Source organism: Camelus dromedarius, chromosome X, assembly GCF_036321535.1.
Source record: "Camelus dromedarius isolate mCamDro1 chromosome X, mCamDro1.pat, whole genome shotgun sequence".
Taxonomy (NCBI): domain Eukaryota; kingdom Metazoa; phylum Chordata; class Mammalia; order Artiodactyla; family Camelidae; genus Camelus; species Camelus dromedarius.
In genome coordinates, this window is record NC_087472.1 from 34,129,421 (window position 1) to 34,153,212 (window position 23,792).

Below are 23,792 nucleotides of genomic sequence, written 5' to 3' on the forward strand. Positions count from 1 at the left end.
GTTCCCTGTGTATCCTCAGTGTCTAAGAACATCACAAGATTAAGGAATTTCCATTTAAAAGGATTGTTTTTAAAATTTGTGGTAAAATACATATAACATGACATTTACCACTTTAATCATTTTTAGGTTTACAGTTCAGTGGCATTAAGTGCATTCACATGGTGGTGCTGCCATCACCACCATCCATCTCCTGAACATCCATTACCTCAATTAAGTAGCCTAGCAATTCTATGAAGTAACTGTTCTTATTAGCCCAGATTTATAGATGAGGAAAAGGAGGCACAGAGAGATTAAGCAACTCACCCAAATTCCCACAGTTAAAAAGTGACAGAGCTGGGATTTGAACCTAGGCAGTCTGCTTCAGAGCCTGTGCTCTCCTCCACTGGCCTTCTACACCAGACAAGTAAAGGAGTTGTGGGGCAAGGTAGGGGGCACATTGTGGCTATTAAGACTATGATGAAAAAATAACTCACAGTTAGTTGCTTAAAAGCATGTCTTGAGAGTATAGAGAAAGTATTTAAAGGGTGGCCTTTTCTTAAATTTAAATTTTGTTGGGGGGGGTAGGTAATTGAGTTTGTTTGTTTGTTTGTTTTTAACGGAGGTACTGGGGATTGAATGCATGCACTGGGACCTTGTGCATGCTAAGCAGGTGCTCTACCACTGAGCTATACCCTCCCCTTGGCCCTTTTTAAGATGCTGACTCCACAAAGGCAGTTTTTATTTGTTAGGGCAGAATAGAGCGGTGGTGAAGTTCATGGGCTTTGGCATCAGATAGACCTGGGTTTGAATCCCAATGCTGCCACTTACTAGCTAGTGATCTGAGGTAAGTTATTTCACTTCTCTGTACTTTAGTTTCCTCGTCCACAATCAAGGATGAAAGCATTTACCTCACATGAGGATTTAATGAGACTGTTGACATAACCTGCATGGCACCACGCCTGGTACCCGGTAAAGGCTCGGTAAACAGAGGCTCCTGCTCCCCAACAAATCAATGGCCAATGCCCCTCCTCAGCTAGTCCACTCTCATCTCCTGATTTAAGAGATTTTCCCAAGCCAGGCTGAAGTAGTTGTACTTGAATAACTTCTTGGGCCATCAAGATGACTAAAAGTGATCCCTCCCAGAACAGAGAAAGGTTCTTCCTTCCCCTAAAGACACATTTCCAACACTCCACTTTGAGCCCCAGGAAATGCATTTCTGACTCTCCTAGGACAACCACTTCATCCCAGCTTCCAGCTACTCAGAGTTTAGGAACTCAGAGCATCTTGCTAGGCAACCAAGATTGTTTTAAATCAGAAAAAGGACATTTACACGCTCTTTTTCAGTAAAGTTTAATCTCAGGGAACAGGAAGTGAAAACAGTGGTTATTTGGCTCAATTGCAGGTACTGAGCAAGTAGCGGAGGGAGGGTTGTATGAAAGACAAGCTTCCCTGACTTCCCAGTTTTTTTCTTGGCTGCCTCTGGATTGATTAATTTCAGAGAAACTGAAGAGGGTCCAAGGAAGAACCATCAAAATGATTAACAAAAGGAAGAAGCTACTGAATGGCACTAGGAGCTTCCAGTGAAGAACAAGAAAAGGGGATAGGGGGTGGGGGAGGCCCTGAAGGCTGAAAATAAAGCAGCCACCAGAGACTGTAGAGTTGCAGACAGCCTGGCCCCACCTACCTGCCTGGCCCAAGCACTCTGGGTGCTCAAAAGGAGCATCAGGTTTGGCCTTTGCCCACAAAGGTAGGGAGGCTGGTCTATGCCCACAAAAGGACCAATTCCAGTCCCAGCCAAGAATCCAAGTGCTGCAACAAGGTACACACCCTTGGATATGTGCCTAATGGCTGGTGCAGTCAGAAGGGCTCGGCATTCCCAGGAGACTGGGACCTCTGCAGGTGATTGATGGGGCTGGAGCCTCTGGGAGGGATATAATGGGGCTAGGCAGAGAGTAAGGACAGCAGTGTAGGCCTGGAGAAAGTGCAAGACCAAAATGCAGGAGTCAGGGTAGAAGGAAGGAAGAGTGAGGAGCCATGCCTGGTGGAGTGAGCAGTTCTTGGGATGGACTAGCGCGAGATCAGTGCAGCAGAGGAGTTTGGATTTCATGCTACAGGCATCCAAGTAGGAGAGTGTCGTGGGGCCAGCCATGCTTTGGCAAGGTGGATCTGTGGTGGCATCATGGATTAGAGGTGGTGATAGGGAGGCCAAGCCTAAGATGAAAGCCCTTAAGAAAACCGCCACTGTAGCCACTGAAAATGGGCTCAAGAACAGAAAAAAAACAGGCTTCAGTTGACAGAGGCAGCTGGAGCCCAAGCATCCCTCCCAAAGACGCAGTCTGGCCTCCCCACCCTTAGACCACGGCCTCTGTTCTCTAAGGCCCACCAAGTCCACGGAGCTGGTCACCATTCAAAGCACATCTCCACCAGCTTAGGCCTGTACCAAGGACAGATTTCTGGGCAGATGATATCTCTGTTATAAATAGAGAATTTGACTCCAGGTGGGAAATTCAATTTGTGGGAGCAGATGAAATCTTCTGAAACCAAGATCTGATTTCCCGAGCAAATGTCCTTTGGTCTTAATGAACAAGAGAAGGAGATAAAGGAAAGAAGCTATAATTAGGCCCTTCCCCTAAATAGGCGCCTTCTTGTATTACCAGGGAATTGCCTGCAGGGCCTTGACAAATGCCTCCCATTTCTGAGCCATGACTTTTGAGGCAGAGAATGCCATTAAATATCAATGCATCACTTAGGGATGCTTGCAAAGTGCTTTTCAGCTCTTGTTATTCATCCGGCATCCCCATCTCCTACCCCCTCTCTTCTCGGTTGCCTTCCTGCAGGCCCACCCCACCAGGAGCCTGGCGAAGCTTCTGCAGGTGGAAAAGATGAGAACTCACGGACAGAAAGGTTAATCAATTGACTCCAGTTCAAACACAGCAAGTTACTGACAGTCCAGCGGTGAGAATGTTCTAGTCAGGCCTTTCTTGGGGTTATTGCTCTAGCCTACTGAGACATACAAACCAACACCCGCTTTTCCTTGCAAAGCTAATTGTTTTTCTTCCCTGTCTGGTGAATGGCAGCTAGAGGGATGGAAAATGAGGTCCAGAAAAGACAGAATGAAGAAAAGAAAAATTAGTGACAAACAGAAAAAGTGAATGGGAGAAGCTAGCTGGTCCCTCCAAGCCTGGTACTCCTGAGCCCTGGGCTCTGCCAGGGGGCAGTCAGCACAGAAAAGAGCGAGGGACCCTGTTACCAGGAATCAATCACTTCCTACCTGTGAGGTCTTGGATGGTCATTTAGCCAATCTGAGCCTCAACTGCGACATCTCTAAGTGAGGACTTAGCAGCCCTTCATGCCTCACGGTGTTATTGTGAAGATCAAATAAAAGTGAACTAGGGGATTGTCCGAGGGTGAACCCCCACACCCTCAAACTCCTCAGCCACCTGCCTCCACGTCAAACATTCCCACTATTCATGGAGAAAGATTGATAGCTCAGCTCTGGACAAGAATGCAAACCATTGAGAGGGGAACTCATTGGCCCATTGGCACTTTCTAGCACATTAGCAATAATTCATTTATCAAATTAGTGGGGAGCCCCAGGGATATGGAGGAAAGTGGATTTAAACACCCTTTCTTCCCTAGAGTCTTTCGAGGGACCTTTATCTCTGGACGGTGTTTTCCTTCCCAAAGTTCCACGTGCATTGTTCTGTAGGGCTGCATCTCTGTGAAAAGCATTGGGCAGATGTTTAAGTCTCCTTTGAGTTTTTTCCCAGGGGACCCTTAGGCACAGAGAGGTCAAGTCACGTATCCATGACCACACAGTGGTCCAGCTGGGATGGAAAGCCTGTCAGATCAGAAGCACCCAGTCCTCTGCTCACCAGCCTGGGAACATTTCCTGACATCCATCCAGTTTCTCCTTTCCAAATTTCACCCCACTCCCACCCCAACCCAGACAGAGGTGAGTGAGGGCGAAGAGGCGGGATCCTGGCAGCAGTGTCCCAAGCACACTGGCCTGGACTCCCTCGTGGGGAATAGCTATACTGGTGGCAGCGGCAGCGGCAGCGGCAGCAGCAAGCACTTGGCATCTGACAGGCTCCGTCAGCATCAATTTAAATTGGTGTTTAGCTTCCTAACTCCAGGAGGGCAAACATGCCTAAGATGCCAGCAGGGGGGAGAGAAGGAACACATACAAGGAAGAGATGGGCAATTCCCCAGAGACTGTCAATTCAGCTCCCCCTCCAAGGCCTTCCTGAGCCACTGGCCCTCTCTCCACCAGGCTCCCTGTGCATGAAGGAGAGGGGCAAGGAGGGTCAGTAATGCAGAAGCTCTCTAGAAAGAGAGAAAGAGAGAGAGAGATGAAAAAAAGGAACCTCCAGAGTAGAGCCAGAGCAATGCAAAACTGTGAGCGAGGAGATTTTCTTATTCCCTGCCCTCAGTGGCCTCTCATTTGGCTCTGACCCCCAACTCCCCCAGAACAGCATTATTCTTCTCAGCCCTGCTTAGGCTGTGCTTAGATGCAGGTTTGTCTCAGGGAACTTGTTAAATGCAGAGTCCTGAGGTCTGGGGTGGGGCCCAGGAATCAGCCTTTTCCGAGCTACCCTGCACAATTCTGATGCAACAAGGTCAAGGCCTGGGGGAAAGCTGTGGTAGAGCTCCGACTTCCCACCCTACTACATCCCAAAGAATGGTCCCTGGCCACTGTCTCATCCCCTCACAGTTCTGCCCTCAGAGAGGTGACAGGCAATCTGATAGATTTATTCAGGTGAGTGCATTAATGGGCACTAATGACTTAATGTGCTGTCCATTCCAGATAACATGTGCAATTTACCAGGACCTTCTGGAGACTGGGCCTTAACCCAAAGGGGAATCTCCTGTGCGCGAAGTTAGGGGGTGGTGAATGTGGGTAAGTGGAAGGCTCGCATCACACCAAGTGGGAGGCTACCGTTGCCCTCTGGCACCTGGGGGTGCGGCTGGTTCTGCTGCAGGTCCTGCATGGGAAACTGAGCTTAACAACAAGACAGGCTCCCCTTCCACTCCGTTGCACCCCCACCACTCCAAACTGTTCTAGTCATTCTTTCTGTTCACCACTGTCTTCAATAGAGACAATGGGTCAAAAGAAAGCAGGTTCTGGGATAATGCATTCACATTCAGAGCTTCCTGAATGGGGATCTCTTGTGGGGTACCCAGAGACACGGGATAAATACAGTGTGTCTTTATAGAACTTCAATTTATGCAAGGATTTTAGAGCTATGCAATATTTACATGGTAAGTCAAACATCAGTAGACTATGGAGTAGAATGTGAAAATTCACGTTTCTGAAATAAAATGTGAGACTTTGAAGAAATCTGACATTTTGGGCCATTTTGGCCTTCACCTCCAGATCCTCATTTATTCTGTTCGTAGGGATACCGTGCGTTTTGATGGGGGATAGAGATTGCATTAGGGAAACACCCGGAGCCTGATGGACTGTCTAAGGAGGGCATGATAAAAGGACCCAGGAAGAAAGAGGTTTATTGAGGGGAGGTGTGGGGGGGGGGGGATGCTGAAAGGAAATCTTGTTAAACCAATCCTAATCATGTAAGTGAGATGAGCAGAGGCAGGGAAGGCAAATGAACCAGCAACATCAAAGAGGTCTGGGCTTTATTGATGCAAATAGTGTCCCTCTGACCCCAAGTCCCAGAGAGGAGCCAAGACCCCATTCTGGTCACAGGGCACCACTGTAGGAAGAACCCTAGTTCTGACCTGGGGGTCCCCTTCCATGAATGGTACTTCCCCAGCAAGTTGTGTGGGGGAGGGGCACAAATAAAGACAGGGAAGCTGGGAGCTAGACACAACCCACAGAACCAGCAGGTGGCAGGGCGTGCACAAGGCAGCTGCACTGGAGGGGAGAGGGCACCAGCCAGTGAGGCTTGGGACTGGGCTGGCTGGCAGTTTTGCAGCTCACAGCCCCAAGTTGCTCCCTAACTGTCTCCCAGCCTATGTGGGGTGGGCAGGCTCAGCTAGCCCACAAAGAGCCACTACAAAGCCCTCTTAGCGTAACTGCCCAGCCTAGTGACAAGTCCTTTGAAATGGCCGTTTTCCTTCTGCATTTGTCTCTGGCTTCTCTCTGGCCTCCAGCTTTCCTGGTAGCTCCCAGGAGGTTCCTCTCCCTTTTTCTCCACCCACTCTGTCCCAAACATCAGGGCCCTAGGTGGCCCCAGATGCTTTAGGATGGGTGGGTGACTTGCCAAAGGCAAGATGGAGACTAAAGGGAGGGGCTGAAAAATTATAAGGTGGGTTTCCTCCTTGATCTTTCTGATTAAACCATCCCTCCTTTTACCATCCCAGGGCCTGCCCAGCCACCCAGGGGACCCCCTTGCTGCCTTAGGCAGATGTACTTCTACTCTTGCCATTGGACGTTGGTGATACTCTACTCTTCACTGACTCATCTTTTCCTGGGTGCTGGTGAAGGGCTGGGCTGCCCCTGCAGAGGCAGATAGTTTACTGTCTCTAGAAAAGGCTAGCAGCCTATCCCCACGGTATAACTCCAGCTGAAGGCTGGGCATCACAGCTTTTTTGGAGATACTGTAACTGTCGCAGTCAAATTGGCGTAGGTTCAAATTCTGGATTAGGCCCTACCAGCTGGACGATCTTCTGGAGATTACTTAACCTCTCTGAGCCCTCATTTTGCTTTAAAATAGTCATCATCATAGTACCTACTCCCTTGGGTTTATTGTGAGGATTACATGTGGAAAATACATGCAAAATGCTAGCACGGTACCTGGCCCATAATACATACCCAATAATCGTTAGCAAGCATAATTATTATTACTATTAATTGTCATTACGTGGCTGGAATCCAGGTTCCACCGCTTATTGCTATGCGAGTCTTGGTTTCCCCCTCCTCTGTAAAATAAAGATGATTATGTTCCCTAAGTTAAGAGGGTTGCTGTAATCGTGAAATGAGTTAATGCATGTACAGCTCTCAGGGCTGGCTGGAGGTCCTACCAGGGAAGTAGAACTAATTGTATCCCCTGGGATGAAGAACCAACCTCCTTTTCCTAGGAGCATTAGCAGAGCGCCCAGCTCGCAATGAGTGATGGGTTGATAAGTGGTAGTTGGTATTACTATTATTACTGAAGGCCAAGAGAGTGTCTGTCCATTTATTCCTGGATTCTCGGTTAAAGGTGAGTTGGGTTGCTTGGTTGTTAAGTATTGATTGCAGTCCAAAGTGCCAGTGAGGCTGGGCTGCCTCCATCTACTCTCAGTGTGCAGGGGAGAAAAATAGTGCCACTTATTAGCTTCATCTCAATGTATTGATTTCAATAGGAAATAGACTTCTGGCTGGAAGATCTTCATTCGTCATCCAACTGTCATGAGATTTGAAGAGGCTAACTGTTTACCGTGAGGGGATCATCCTCACCAAATTTCCATGTGACTGGATGAAGTGTCTCAGTTTTACATGCATGTGTTTAATTTGCTGCATTGTGGCACAGGGTTAAGAATGTTGAAGAACCCTCCCTGTACTCTGCCTCCCACTCCTCCTCCTCCCTCATTTCTTTTGAGCCTAGGGAGTGCCCATAGTTTGTCAAACAACAAAAGAAAAACAAATCCTACTACATGATTCTTTGATTCTCAGGTGGCGGGGCGGGTGGTGGGGGGATGGGCAGTGGTGAGTTCTTTTGGAAATGAAATCAGCCAATGTACATGCAAGATTGAGAACCCATTTGGTCCAAGAGTAAGGCATGATGCAAATGCTACACCAATTCAGACTGGAATTAAGCACAATGATGACAAAACAGGGAGACGTTCAGTAGCTGACTAGGAGGAAGATTGGTCTTGAGAAAGACCGACAGCTACCATTGACTGTGACCTTTTACATTCATCATCTCATTTAATACTTCCAATAACTCTATGAGGTAGGTTCTGCCATCATCTCCATCCCATAAGTAAGGCTTAGAGAGGTTAAATGACCTACCTAAGGTTGCACCTGTAATACGAGGCAGATTCTGAAAGCTGTGTACTTAGACTCTATTCTAAACTGCATGGTGCCTCACTGCTCACCCAGGAGCCCTCACACATGCATCTGACCAGTGACACAGTCCCTCCCAACACTCCCTCCCTTCAATACCCCTTATTTACTTGTGTTTACTGCATAGCAGATTGACTGGAGCCCGGCATCTGCTCCCAGTGAGCCCAGCAAGCAGCAGAAGACGGCTAATCAGAGTCGTAAAATGCCTTGTTTTAGTTATTAACCAGTTGAGGTTTATTGTAAGCACTGGTACAGACTAACTCGTTGGTGTGTGCTGTTCATCTTATAATTAATAAGGAACAAACTGGGTAAGGATCAGGGGACTCTGAAGGGGATGCCCCTGCCCCCGAGACACCACTCCAAGGAAACCAGCCAGGGACTGTCTGGCTGCAAATAGCATTATTCATACTGGACAGCTGGTTCCCGGCTCCCTCTCCAATCCCTGGAGACAGGAGGCCAAATCTTTCCTGTTTCTCTTCACCTCTCTTTTTTGGAAGGATTAGAAATCAAGCCTGAGTCACTTCTCTGGCTAGACTAGACTTTTTTTTTTTTTTCTGTACTAGCTCAGAGTGTCTCTGGCTCGATGTGTGACTCCATGTGTGTGTCCCCGTGTGTGCACTGTGCTCTCAGAGCATCTTCTTGTGTGTGGGCCTGCCTGTGCGTTTGCCCAGGGATGCTGTGTGTTTCTCTCCCTGCGTGTCTTTACTTTCACTTACCATCCATTTTTAATAATTCCATCGGCTTGTTTTTCCAGCCTAGGCTACCCCCATCCAGATGCAGGGAATTTCCATCCCTTTTTTTTTTTCACAGTAGGAAGTGCCAGGAAGGAAAAGTGTGCTCTGTGGATGGATGGCCAAATCTGCTAGTCAGCTACTCCACTGCTGATCCCAGCTGCCGGGAGCCACAGAGCCCTGTAGCCTCTCCTCTGTATCCTGGAAATTCCACGCAGCTTACAAGCCCATCCTTTTGCCCCATGATTGCCCCTCAGTAGCCCTCCAACCTCTTCTGAGGTTTTACCCAAATACTTAAATAGAACTGGAGGTGTGGAAGAGATCCCGACTGAGATGTGTCTCCCTTCAGCCTCCCTTCCAGAGTCCAAGCCCACAGGGGAAATTGAGAAAGGCTCACTTTTCACCCTGGAACTGCGGGGTTCGAGTGCGCCAGTGTGAGCTATGTCTGTGAGGGGCCTCTGACGCGCGAAAATTCACCACGCATTTGGCATCACAAGAGGCTCTTCAACTCCACCCCTTCCTTCTGTTTTTCTCTTCCCTGGCCTCAGATTTGCCCTCCCAGACCCACTGTCCAGTTTCCCAGTCCCGCTGGGTCCCCACTGAGGCTACCTTTTGGGGGAGGAGAGTGACCTTTCTTCTTGGTCTCCAAAAACTCCTCCAAAGGGGTCTGGAGACAGCTGGGAGACCAAGAGCCTTTCTTGAATCTCGGCTGCTACATGTTTAGTATTCACAGCGTGTCTCTAAAAAATGTCCTGAGATCATTCATCAGGCACTGTGCTGTGTGCCTAGCTATTCTCCTTTGAGGGTGTGTGTGTGTGTGTGTGTGTGTGTGTGTGTGTGTGTGTGTGTGTGTGTGTGTGTGTGTGTGTGTAGGACCCTCCCTCCATCTGCTGGTGAAAACAAACACGCACACACACCTTAACCTCCTTCCTTTCTCACCAAACCAACCGCATGCTCTAAGCGGACCTCTGCCAGCTGGCAGATCGCTCCCTTCCTGAGGTGGGCTCCAGGGCCGGGCCTGGGCTCGAAACAGCTTGCACTCCGGTGCTGGGGAGAGGCGCTGCGAGCAGGAGCCGGAGCCTAAACTCAAGGTGCGTGTGGATGTTGGCGGTGGTGACCAGAAGGGGAGCTGCAGGGAGGGCAACCCCAGCAGAAGGCTAGCAAACAGGGGGCGAGGGGGAGCTCGGGGAGGCAAGGTCAGGGGCCAGGGAATGGAGTCCCGAAGCGAGCGTTCCCGTGGCCCCTTCTCCGCAGTTCACTCCCCACCCCCACTCCCACCCCCACTTTCCCGGGTTCACTTTGGAAATTGTCTTGCCCTCTTCGCTGCCAGCAGTTCCCGGCAGAGCCCAGCCGGAACGGTCAGGTTCAAGAAGTGAGGCAGCGCCGGGCTGGGTGGCTGGATGGCTGGGTCGTGTCTTGGGAGATTCTTTTCCCCAACTGTCAATTTTGTGCTTATTTTTAGTTGTGACCCGAGCCGGGAGCTGTGCCTTTAAGCCGCGTTCCCATTCGGGGAAACCGACGCCCGCACTCGAGGGTCGGGAGGCGCAGGAGAGGCCCCTCGTTCAGTACGCCCCTCTTTCCTCCCCCTCTCCCCTTCCCTCCCCCGCCCCCTCTCCCCTCCCTTCCTCGGCCGTCCGGCCGCCTCGCCGCCATCCGTCACCTCGCCGCCTGCCGCACTCCTGGAGCGAGCGAGAGACGAGCGAGCCACGGCGATGGTGCCGCCCGCGGCGCAGCCATGGAGCCCGCCCGAGGAGCCCGCGCGCGCCGCGGCCAGCCTGCCCGCAGCCCGCCGCCTGCGCGCCAGCTCCCCGCGTCCCGGGCCAGCTGCTGCCGCCCCGCCAACCTTCGCCCACCCCGCCGCCCGGCGCCACTGAGCCCCACGCCCGTGCCGGGCTCGGGGACACGGGCACCCTAGTCCCGCCGCCGCCGCTGCGCCGCCGCCGCCGCCGCCTTCGCCGCGCCACCGAAGAGCAGGAGGAGGAAGAGGAGGCAGAGGAGGAAGGTAAGAGGCGCGCAGCCTTCAGGGGGGCGCGCCCGCAGGCTCAGCCCGGCCGGGGGTGAGTCGTGGCGGGAGCGTGCCGGCTCGGGGACGACGGGCACTTGGGCGCCCCCGGGAGCCGGGGCCAGGGCTGGGGGCGCCGAGCGGCGGGCCGCCCGGAGTTTGGGCGGGCGGGGGGAGCGGCCGGCGGCGTGCCCGCTGCCCCGGTGAGTCGCCAGCTTGGCGGGCTTGCCTCGGCCGCCGCCGCCAGGGATGCGGGGTGAGGAGCCGAGAGCATGGGAGTGCGGCGCGTTCATTATGGAGCCTTTGTGTGCGCGCCGGGGCCGTGGGCACAGTTAGGAAGCCGGCGAGACGCGGGGCCTGGCTGCTGGGAGGTGGCCACTTAGCCGGGGTGCCCCAAGAAGCCCGAGCCCCGGGGCTGCCAGAAACAGCTGTCTGAAGCATGTGCGTGGTTCCCGGGGCCATGTTCACACGCGGCCACGGACGCACACACACGCACACACAACCGCACCATATACCCGGCGCTCAGCTTACACAGTCACCACCCTCCAAAGACAAAACACACACACACACACACACACACACACACAGAGCTACAGTTGCCCTTCTCCCACCAGGATGCTAATAAAACAGTCACCCAAACACATACAGCTACATACACCCTCTCCCGAGCACCGCTAAAACATGCACACACACACACACACACAGACACACACTCATATACATACTCACTCACTCCACTACTCCCCAGCCTGCTGCTTTGGAGCTTGTAGAGTATATATGTGAGTGTGTTGTCTCAGAGTATCACTGAGAAACTGCAAGACAGCAGCACATTACTGCAGATCCAGTACCTGCTGACCCCCCCCCCCCCAACACACAGACACAGCCAATCCCTACCCCAGGCTACTGTAGACCCTTCACCAGGGCCCTTAAGAACTCCATTCTGGCCCAAAGCGTCCCCAACTCTTGTAGTCGTGCCTATCCCCCGAGCTCCTGGGCCTCTCTTGCACACACACCCATACACAGACTGAAACCACTGCAGGGGCAAGAAGGCTTGACACCTTTCATTAGAAGCAGGTGGCATCCCCACCCTCGCAGCTGCCACCAAAGAGCCCTTGATCACCATGCACGCTGAATTCTGCCGGGCCTGCCCTCTCCCCCTTGGCATCTTAGTCCAGCTGCAGAGCCCTGGAATCCACCGGGTGGTCTCAGCAGCCTGCAGTTCTTGCGGAGGGCGGGGCAGTCTCTGGACTCCTGCCCATTGGAGAAACTGCTCTAAGAGCAAGGCTCCCTTGGGGGCGCCCTTCTTGGGGTGGAGGTTAAAGGACTCTGCTGACTCAGAAAGAAGCCCCAAGTGAGTTTTCCCCGCTGGAAGTCTTAGGGTAAAATGCACGCACTTTGGCCTAGAAGATGGGGGGGGGGGTGGCAATTCAGTCACTGAGGCCCTCGGCTGGGGGACCTTGCCCCACCCTCCCCTTCCCTGCCCGGCAAATTCACTGCAGGAGAAACCCGGGGAACCCAGTTACCAGATTCCCAGGAGCTGAGAGAGGCTTTCCAGGAAGCCTTTGCTATTTCCCCTGAGCGAAAGGCTCTCAGCTTTCTCCCGGGAGACCTCAACAAGACTTTGCCATGCCCAAGCAGACGTGCCAGCTCCTACCTAATTTCGTAGCTTTTTTTTTTTTTTTTCATGTGAGAGAAGCAACTCAATCTCAGCAGCTTGGTGTGAGGGTACCCCTGAGGTGAAATAAGATATAATGTGTGCGTGGAGGGGGAAGCAAGTTTGTGGGGTGGAGGACTAGTAGGTTTGACTGGTTTGAGTAGAGACGCCAAGTCAGACCGTAGCCCTTGGTTAAATAGTGATGGCTTCGACGCCAGAGCCCCTTCCCTACACCCCTCCCGTCGGCTGCTCTAGGCGCCTCTGGGTCCCCTCCCCCACTCCCGTGGACGTTTAGGTGGGGCCTTGCTCCCAGCTCAGACAATAACTGATGATGGTTTGCTGCCTTCACCATTCAGGTAACATTTGCATTTTCAAAGGAGGCCGAGGAGCGGCCCCATTGGTGGGGCTTCCAGGCACCTGTGGCAGGACCCAGGCAGGAGCAACTGTGGATGGTGTCGCCTGTCTCTGTCTGGCCCCAAGTTATGCGTGATGCCTGTGTAGGAGTGGGGCTGTGGGAAGGTGGGATGTAATTATGGAGGACTTGGAGGCCCACAGAGAAAAGGTTTAAATTGATGTGAGAGGCAATTGGGAGCCACTGCAGGATTCTGAGAAGGGAGGAGATATGAGCCAAGTAGGAGAGAAACACTCCTTGCTGTGTGTGGAGGGATCCTCCTCTCTCTCCCACCAACTCCTACCTCTACAATTGCCTTACAGTTGTGAGCTAATGGCCAGCAGAGAGAAGAGACCGGCCAAAATAGGGGGGCAGGTGCCCCAGGTTCCTGGCTTTCAGCATCTCCCAGATCTGAGGCACCCTGTGGACTGGCTGGGCTAGCTGCCCAAAGCCAGCAAGTGCCCCCATAAGCACCAGCTAGTGATGCTGTTGGTGCTGTGGCATTGGAAAATGCAGTGGAGTTTCTGCCTCCCTGGGTGAGGGGGCTGAGGACTCCTAGGAGGCTGCAGGCCCCATTTTGAATGAGTCTGGGGACCTCTCTCTGGTGAATGATGCAGTCCCAGGGTCTTGGGAAGTGAGCTGTGTGGTCTGATGGGGGATTTTGCCACCAATGAGGTCCTTTGGGAGCAGTAGTAGGTTGAAAAAGTGCAAAAAGAAAGTCCTGGGATTGCTGATAACAGCAGCAAGCTGGGTGAGACAGGAGGGGGCCCGGGTGGGGGGGTGGGGGTGGAGGTGACTACAGGGGGATTTGGGGAGGCATGAGCGGAGGAGAAGCATTGGTCCAGCATCGCCCCACCACAGTAGTCTCCCCCTCAGACCTTGGAGGGAGCACGGTGGATGCAGGACAGCAGAAGCACTCTGAACCCACCCACCTCAACTCTGCAGAAATAACGGCTCCGCAGCCAGCACTGGACAAGGCACCCTGAGAGGGCATGTCCAATGCAATGGAAGAAGATCCCTGTTCTTTTGGAGCCTCTAGCTAGCTGAAGCCACAAAACACATACACACAAATTGCACACGGTACCTACAAACTGACACACACACGCAAGCATACTTGCATACACATTCATGTAGATACACACATATACACGTACACCTGGAGCAAACTGTAGGAAATGAAGCTCACGATGACAAACTCGGCTTCTAGGGGTTTCTGCTTTTACAAAGGCAGTAGAAATCACTTTTAGGGGGGCTGTGAGGGTCCTCATCAATAAGGGGTGAAGACCCTCAAGTTGAACCGGCCCCTGGGAGGAAGCCACACCCAAGTTAGCTTCAGCTGAGGTCCAGGCTATTAGCATTCGCAGCAGAAAACTCTGTTCTGGCTCTTCTCTCAAGGACTTCTGTTTTCCTTCCTACAATAAATTCAAAAAGGAAAACATTCTGTTGTGTTAGCAGCAGCCAAAACGAAGGACTCTCAAAATGGGCTGGACCTTGCGGCCCTGCTGAGAAAGCCTAAGGCTAGGGGCAGAGGGGAGGGGAGGGGAGGGATCAAGGGAGGGAAGCTCACCGTCTTCCCTCCTTTCCAGTCCCCGCCTCGCCTGAGTTGGTAAGGAGAGGGCAGGGGTCTTGGGATTCTGTATTATTTCCCACCCACAACAGGCAGCGTCCCCCTTTCTGAGGGCAGCATCCTTACAATGGAACATTATGAGCCCAGGGGCACGCTAGTGCCAACTCCCCTGGGCAGTTAGAAAAGGAGCGTGGAAATCAAGAGTGTGGGTATGACACGGGACAGGGGGAGGTGAAGGAGGGGGGTGCTGCCTGTTGTCTGTAGGAGCCAGCATGCCTGTTTGTGTTTGCGGTGATGAACGTGAAATGAGCGAGTTTCTCTGTATGCATGCCCTGGCCAGTGACCTTTTCTGAACCTCAACTTCACTTTGGCATTAGCCACACTGCCAGCCACCCCGAGCTTTTTGAAGACTGCTTGGTTTGCAGAAGTGGAAGGGTCTCCTTCCACCTCAGTGACTCCTCCCTTTATTCCCTGTTTTGCTAGTGACTCCTCCTACCCCTCAGATCTGGGTGTCCTCTTCCTCTGTTTCTACCTCCTCTGTTGGCAAGGACGTGCAGCCGTGCATCATGGTTTCCCCTCTCATGCTTCTCCTGGCTATTCCCACTTCCCTAGCCCAAACTTAACCCCTGTCCTATATTTCAGTCCTCTGTTCCCACCTTCTTGCTGGACATTTCATTTCCCCTTGGATAGTCTGCCATCACGTCAGACTCAACATTCACCAACTCATCCCATTATCTATCAGAGATGCCTTACTCTTTTGACCTCTCTGTTACACCAGCTTTCTAGTCTTCCAGACTAGAAAGCTCAGAATCATCTGACTCTACCTTGGTCCACCTCACCCTCTACCACCACCTGGTGTCTACACTGCACTAGTCTCCTTTTTGGTCCATAATACACACTGCCAGATTAATATTCCTAAATATCCTTTATTCATGACATGTATGATCAACATCTTTGAGGTGGTGATACCCGTGGGATAAATTTCAGCTTCCTTAGCCTGGTATTCAAGGCTCTTCTTGAGTGTGTATTCTTCCAAACTTATTTCCCACTCTTGGACCACATCATGGATTCTCAAATGTTAATGTGTCTCCAAATTATTTGGGGAAACTTGCTAAAATGCAGATTCCTGGATCCCACCATCTGAGCTTCTGCTTTGGTAGGTCTGGAGCCAAGTCCAGTAATATGCACTTCAACAGATTCCCTCAAGTGATATTGATGTTGATGATCTACTTGAGAAACACAGCCCTATATGGACTCTCTACTCTGGCCAGATTTCTTTCCTCAGGGTCTCCTAAAAAAATGTCTTTTGTACGTTTTTTAATTGCATCTGTGCTCTTGTACATGCCCTCCCACTCAGCAGGAGCACCCTCTCCTCTCTGCCTGTACTCTGCTCCTATCCAATATCACTACACTTGTCCTTCAACTCACATTCAAATTCACCTCGTCTGTAAAGTCTTCTCTGATCATTCTAGACTGAAGGCATCTTTCTCCTTCCTCTGAACTCCTCCAGCACTTACTGTCTCTAAAATACATTTGGGAAGTATGTCACTGATATACCCCACTGTTATTGTTGAATCATTAATTCATATATTCTTCAAATGCAAAATGACGTCTTATATGTCTATATCTCATCTCCATTTTAAGTTCAATGAAGGAAAGAGCCTGGTGTTTTTCATCTCTCTTTTTATCCCCATAGCACACAATGCCTGACACATAAAAGGTGGTGCTCAATAAGCATTTCTTGGGGTGGATTGGATACTAGTTCATAGTAGACAGGAATTCTATCACATCCCCCCATATATCAGTTCCATAAACATTTATTGAGCATCTATTATGTGCCAGGTGCTGTGCTCGTTGCTAGGAAGGATACAAAATGAAGGAGGACCCTTGTCTTCCTCAGTCTTGGTCATTTGCATTTAGCCAGCCTAGTGCATATAAGAGGTCCTTACTAGATATTTGTTGAGTAAACAAATGAATTAATAAGTGAAAGGAGGAAGTTCAGGCAGGAATCACTTGAGCAAGGACATAAGGCAGGTGTCCTAGAGAAATGAGGTAGGAGTGGAAGATAAAGCTAAGAAGGGAGTCTGGTCTGCGATATAGTGGATGACTATTGCTTTTGTCCTTTATTATGAACATTTCTCCAAAACAATAGAGAAAAGAGTACAATAACTCCATATATGTTATCCACATTAACTTTGCTTCATTTATCCATTTTTTTCTTTGCTGAAGTATTTTTAAATAAATCTTAAACATCAATCATGTAATTTCACCCCTAATACTTCTCTACATATCTTTGAAAAAAATGGGCATTTCATCATATCCATAGTACCATTAACACATCTAATGAAAGTAAAAATACTGCTTTTGTATCACCCATTACCCAGTCCACACACAAATGTCCTCAACCATCTCAAAACACATTTTCCAGTTGGCTTGTTAGAATCAAGATTCCCTAAAAGCTCCACACATTACATTTTGTCATTATGTCTCTCAAGGTCCTTTTGACAGTCCCCTCTCTTTGACTCATTAGCAAAGTCATGTTAGTTGCTCTGTACACCATCCCATGTTCTGGTCTCTTGGCTTCCTCCCCCTTGTTGTCATTTAGCTTGTTCCACTATCTCCTGTATCTCTTGTAAGTGGAAGTTATCTCTAGGCTTGATTAGCTTCAGGCTCATTTTTCCCCCTTGGCAGATTGATTAAAAGGGGGCTATCTGGGAGGCACGAAGACCAGTCAGGAGGCTGTTAGAGTAGCTGGCTGGGGATAGAAAGAAGGAGGTGGATGGATGGGTTTTGGGGGTTAGAAGAAACCTGATTTACCTACCAAGTGGATGAGTGGGATGAGAAAGGAAAAAGAGTCAAAGATGATTCTGAGGCTTTGAGCCTGTGTGATGTGGATAGTAATAATACCATCATATCATATCTGAAGGATAGGTCTTTAATGAGAGCAGCAGGAATCATGGTTAGATGAAAGGAGGAACTTTCTCACAGTAATAAGCCATCTGCTCTGTTTTTTCCTGATAACACTGTCTTTCCCAGAAGAATTTTGATTAGTGGTACAGCTAGAAATTTGGGCCCTCCAGAACAAAATCAGAAAGAGACTCCTTATTTTTGGTTAACTGCCAAATAATTAAATTCCCAGGCCCTAAGCCTTGGGAGGAGGAGTAATATGTACACCAGTGGATAGAGAAAAGATAATGCTGATGTTGCCCTGGCAGATCAGCCAACTGTCCCATCTCATCATGGCTTTCAGTCACCAGTCTTGGGTGGAGGGACAAAGGATGCCAGGGCTTAGGATTTCTGTAGACTCAGCCAGTGAACATAGCTCCAGACCCACGTCCTTCCTTAAGGTCCCCCAAAGTCTCCATTCCATACCCACATCTCCTTTCAATATTGAGCCTGCAGCCTCTTATGCCCTCGTGCTCTCGGGCAGCAGTGATCCTGCCAAGGTCAAAGGTTGCCCAGCAGCCCCGGGCGATTCCCTGGGCTCTGAGAAAGCCCTCAAATTATGTGGTTGCCTCAGTAAGAACATGCTTCAGCTGTTGAATCAGATCAGTTGGAAACTGCTCTCAGCTCCATCCGATTTGATCCTCATTCATAAAACCTCTCCCTCCACCTCTCCCCAGCTCATCTTTCTTCCTGCTTTCTCTTCTGCTCCTCCCTCCCTGCTCTGTCTCTTCCAGCATACATTTATTCTCTCGAGTTAATCAAACGCTGGCCCCTGCAGCCCATTGTGTCTCAGATTGATCCCTTAAGCAGCATTATTGATCACTCTGAAAGCCTTAGGAGGTTGGAGCTATGGAAAACTAGAGAGCCAACAACTGATTGGCTGGTGAGGCCTCTCTGGGCAGCCTCAGCTCCTCGACCACTTTTGAGAACGTGGAGGGAATGAACAGAGAAGATCCTCAGAGGGCCTTCATTCATCTCATCCTTCCTTCGTTTCAGAGCTAAGGCAAGAGCACAGGAGTCTCTTAGCGCTCCTGGGTATAGCCCTATGTGATGGTGAGAAGGAGACAGCCAAGGGCCTGCTCTTTAGAAATTCATAATTTAGCAGGAAGATCATACTTATTCATATGAGGCAACTAAGGAAAGTACAAGTTGGGAAACAATTACATACCACACTATGTGTTCTAAACAGTAAGTACTGCAGGGGTTCAGGGCACAGAGAGAGCAAGCAGTGTGGGCTGGCATGGTGGGATAAGGCTTCCCAGAGGAGCTCGAACGTGAGTTCGGTTGCAAATAATGTCTGAGACTGAGATTGTTGGCCAAAAAAGGAGCAGGCTTCCAAGGCGGAGGCATGGTTAGGGAAAAGGCTGGAGGTGGAGATGGTCATGGTGTGATTAAGGAAGAGCGAGGAGGTCTTACTAGAGGAGAGGGTGGGTGTAGAAGTGCAGTGGGGGAAGAGGTCCCCAGATTTGGAGGGCCTTTGATGTCGGCATGAGGAGCTGGGACTTGAGGAGGCCCTAGAGGGCTGTTGGCTGGTTAACTCAAAGTGTTTTAGGGTGGTTATCCCTGCCATAGGAAGCCGACTCAACTGGAATAAGGAGGGATTGCGACCAGCTTGTAAAATACTACAGCAACCCAAGAGAGAGGTAATGAGGGTGGGGGCGGTGAGCAGAGAGAGGAGGGTCAGGTCCAAAAGGCATTGAAGGCAATGGCGTGGCTAGTAAACCACCGAGTAGATTCAGTATTTACTCATTCTTTTTGCCCCGTGCCTCAGGGCCTTCACGGGCAGGATTTCACTGGAGTTAAGACAACAATGTGTTGATCAGTTAACTTTCAAGAGTAAAGTAGATTTGCACCCCCGGGTCTTCCATGCCGGGACCTGAAGGAGTAAGCCAGGGAGTCTGGCTGCAGGATCCAGTTGAGATGACAGCTGAGATGGAGAAATGAGTCCCAAACCCCCAACAGGGAGGCTGGAGGCAGGGGCTGTCTGTTTCAAGCTCCCAAGATCTGTCAAAGCGGAGACACCTTTCAACCGCCCTGGTAGAGTCAGTTTGAAAACTCCTCTCAGCCCTTGGGATCACCCCAGTAGAGGTCACACCTGTGCCAGGGCATGGCAAGAGCTACCGCAGCACTTTCCTACCAGCTGGAGCCCTGTTGTTACAGCTGGTATGAGAGAAATAAGCGAGGAGCCCACAGGTGGGTGGGAGGGTGATGGTCGCGGCCTCTGCCTGCTTGTTTGCTTCCCCTACTAGCTCTCCCTACCCTGCCCAGCCCACTGAATTTCACCCCCGGGTAGGTGCCTGGGCCAAGTCCCCCATCTCTGGGTTGGAGAGGAATAGAGAACTGCAGATAAAGGAAAATTTGTGAGATTTTAGTCCCCCCTTCCTCTTATTGGTCCTTGTGAGAGGGAATGATGCCTTCGGAAGATGAATGAGTGGAGAGTGTCTGCCCAGGCTGTGGGCTCCTAACTACCAAGGGAACTCAACTCTGGGGGCAGGACCACCCAAACAGGCCTCGCTTTGCTCTCATCCAAACCCACTGGGAAAACAGAGGAGAGGATGGCTAGACTGGTGGATGAACACACGCACGCGCGCACACACACGTTGCATAGTCTGTCTGCCAGTGGTCGCCAGCATTTCCCTGCTGGGAATTTCTGTTCTGATTTCTGATCAGTCTTCTGGTTGCTGGTTTGAGGTAGGGGTGGTGCTTGGAAGGAGGGTGGCTGAGACGTGGGCAGGTGTCTCAGTGGAAGGTGTTTAAGGAAGTGGGGGATCGGGAAGAGGGAGTGCAAGTCGCTGACAAGGGCACTTGTCCCATTACCCATTGTCCCTTTCCATGTGGGACAGGGAAAAGCCCACTGAAAGCGGAAAAGAGGGCATGGTGGTTACACCTGGCTTAGGAGTCAACCAGGTAAGTGTCAAGACCTCTCATTTTGGAAATCCTGCTGCAATCTGCATGCAGTATTTCTCTCCCAAATTTTGTCTTTCATCTATACATTTTACCTATCAGTAATTGTTCTTTTTATCTTCCCACTTCTAACCCAGACCCAAGCAAGTCAGTTATAGCTGCATTTCCAGTTGACACAGGGGAAAACTGAGGTATCCAGATTATTTTTTAATTGGGACTTGCCTCCGATTCTGTATCAAGAAGGCCAGGGGTCTGGATCTTGCGTTTCTGGGCTGGGACTCTGAAAGCCAGCCCACTGACAGGGCTGCCGAGGGAGCTATGTGTCGCACTGGCTCTGTTGCCACCATCGGTGAAATCACAGAGATGCAGATATGATTAATAAAGCAAGTATTGTTCCGTATTCATCTCGTCACCTAGAGTTGAGTTGTAATCTTTCTAATATGTAGGGAAATCACTCACTGACAGAGAAAATGTGGGGTGTGTTTAAACAGACCCACCAGCCTACTATTGCCACAGTTTAGTGTCTGTTACCTGCAAAGTTGAAATCAGAATTGGCTGTTGGGTCTTTTTCCTTTTTTTTTACCCCTCTCCAGTGGTTTCCACACTCAGCCTAAATACAGCTTGTCCTGCTTTGGAATTCTGGGTGATTGCAGGAAATGATAAAGCCTGGCCTTTAACCTAAGCTCCAGTTCCATTTCATTATTACCTGTAAGGACATTTTCTCTTTGGAGTTTACCATCACTTTAGATTCATCACAGTTAAAGCCAGACTCAGAATCTCCTGTCCCACCTTTCCCTCCATTCTGATCCCCAGCCCAGAGCCCTTCCCTGGCTCTCTGCCTCTTTTAGTGACACCATCACTCTCAATAGCCCATGAGCTGAGCCTTGGAATTAGTCACTCCCCGTCTCCACTCCCATCAGTCACCATCGTGTCTTGGCAGTTCATCTCTCACAGGTGCCTCATGAATCCATGCCTTCTTGACCATTACCACTGCCACCATCATAGCCCACAGTCTCCCTACCTCACGCCCGGATGACTGCAGCAGCCTCCTGACTGGTCTCTCTGCCTGCTGCCTCCCCCTTCCCGCCAAGTGATCCTTCAATGCTGCTGCCAAAGGAGTCCCCTTAAAACATCTTTCATCATGTCACTTCCCTGCTCAAGAGCCTATAATAGCTCCCTTTTGCTTACGATGTCAAATAGAAACTCCTCTCCCTAGTATCCAAGGCCTGCCTTCCACAACAGCTGAGCTTCACCATATAAATATATATTCCCTCTGACCTATTCCTTCCTGACCCCGAAGCTCCACTAGTCTCCTTATGCTCCCTGCCCTGCTGTACCCCGCTCACAGCTTACTCTTCTCTGCGTACTCATCGTCCTGCTGTCCTCCGAGCCTGCAGTGCACCCCCCACCCAATGTTCCACCTCTGAAAATGCTTCCGTTGCATCCTCTAACTAACCAGCTCAGGTCCAGCCTCTGCTGTGAAGCCTTTCCTGATCACTTCCATCCTAATTGGTTGCCCTCCTTGTTTTAATTATAAATTTTCTCCAATTATAAAAGTAATACCTATACATAGTGGAAAACTTTGCAAATACAGGAAAATAAATTGTCACCCACAGTTCCCCCTCTCCCATTTTGGAACCCAGACTATTTTTCATCCACCAGCTAGCATGTGATTACATCATCTCATGTTGCTTCGACTTCCTTTCTTCTCAGCCAGGGAGTGAACTCTTCCCGGGTCTCTTTGATCCACGCACCGTGTAGGGCAGTACTGGACGCACGGGCACATCACAGGAGCTCAATAAACCCTAGTTAGCGGTTGGAGGGGGGCTGAACTGTACGTCATCCAGTCTGTACCCTCCACCCATTGCCCAGGAGAGAGGAGCACATACTTGGGCAGCCATGGCACTGCTACTTCCTCTTCTAGGGGGAGGACTGCAGCCGAAGAGAGGGGATGCACATCCAGAGAGAGAGAGCTGAGAGGTCAGGGTTCGGAGCACCCTGGAACTCTGCTGCCTCTGATGACACAAGTCCCTTGTGCAGTGCTGTTTTGGTCCCCTCCAGGAAGCCCCTGCCTTTGAGGTGAGAACTTTAATTCATCCCGGTGGTCAGAATGAGCTTTTCCCAACATGTTGACCTTAACTTGCAAGAATCAATAATTGCCAACTTTGTCCACCATATCAAATTGAAATCTCTCATCCTGGCCTTCAAAGACCATCTGACAGTTGACGTTCCTTTCCTGTGCCATCTCACTAAGGTATATCTCCAGGTTTCCCCAATTAACCCCTTCCCTTGAGCCAAGCCAGCCAGAGTACCATACCCTCAAAAACCAACTTCCCTCGTGTAAGGATGTCTGACAGTAAGTTATTTGCTACCTACCCTCTCCCCCGCCTCAGCCCCAGGCCCTGCTGCATTCTAGCCCCTCTGCCTTGAATCCTGTCTGTTTCTCTCCACCACTGAGGTTCGTGACCCCATCAACACATGCTCCCACTGACCTCAGACTCAGTATGCAACCTTCTCAGCCCTTGTGTAATCTTTTTGTATTAAAATATTATGTGCTTGCTGTTATATTAACATACCAAGGTGTTGTCCAGCTAGTTCCCATCCGGGTTCCATGAACAGCATTAGACAGATTATCTACCGTAGAGCTGGCCGTCCCACTTGCTGTATGTCATGGTTTCAAAGACACAATGATAATCTTTCTGAAACAGAAAGGCTTCTTGCAATCTGTGGTGCACTGTAGTCTAGTTGGCAGCATCTTTTCTTCCTCAGGGAAACCTAAGAAAATGTTGCCTCTAATATCTAGAGTCAGTGAAATATGGTACTAAGTAACTTCACCTCTCTGAGGCTCAGCCTCTTTCCCTGGAAAAATCTGTACTTACATCAGAAGGCTGTTGTGAGGATTCAAAGATAATATTTATATAGCACTTAGCACAGGGCCTGACACTTCGGTAGAAGCTCAATAAATGTCAGCTATTGTAATTCTCCAACTTTATAAACTGTAAACCCCTCAAGGGCAGGGCCATGCTTTTCTGTCTTCCAGCAGATGGTGTGATATGAATGGTGGAAAAAGATTCCCTTTACAAAAATATCTCCTTTACGAGAGACTGGCAAACAGGCGAAATTTCAACATTAATCACTCCTTTGAGCTAAGGCATTATCTTCTGAAGACCACTGTTAAAATGCAAATATGTCACTTGGGAAAGGAGCACATTAATTCATTAGCATTCATGATCCCATTAACGCAGATTAGTTTATCAGATCAACTAGCTGGTGCCTAGCAACCCTTGAGAGCCAGAGTAAGGGGGCTAGTGAGATACAGGATGTTAGGTGGGAGTGGAGGACTAAGGGGGTCAGGCAGTTCAGAGCTCGGGCCACCAACCACCTGCTCTTGCCTTTTGGGGTTGGTTTGTCAGCAAGACTGTGACTCTGGTCTGTGATAAACTAGTATGGTTCTCACTGACAGAGAAACACAGGGTGGGAGGGAATGTGAGGTTGGGAAGATGGTCCTGCAAGATCATCTAGTTCAATCTCCCTTTCACATTTTTCACTTTCATCGGCAGAGCTTCCTAAGGTAGCCCATTCCATTGTTGAACAAGTCTAGAACATTTTT

General features: G+C 50.2%; 1 protein-coding gene across 4 annotated transcripts in view; it reads left to right on the forward strand.

Annotated features, from left to right (window-relative positions):
* The first annotated feature begins 10,548 nt into the window (after positions 1–10,548).
* The window catches only part of FRMPD3 (FERM and PDZ domain containing 3), a 121,017-nt gene continuing 107,773 nt past the window's right edge, over positions 10,549–23,792 (forward strand). For 2 of the 4 annotated variants that reach the window (XM_064482906.1, XM_064482907.1), the window contains exon 1: positions 10,549–10,720. The gene's annotated coding sequence lies outside the window, so the exon portion shown is untranslated. The remainder of the gene's footprint in view (positions 10,721–23,792) is intronic. The other 2 variants (XM_064482910.1, XM_064482909.1) reach the window with 2 other exon arrangements.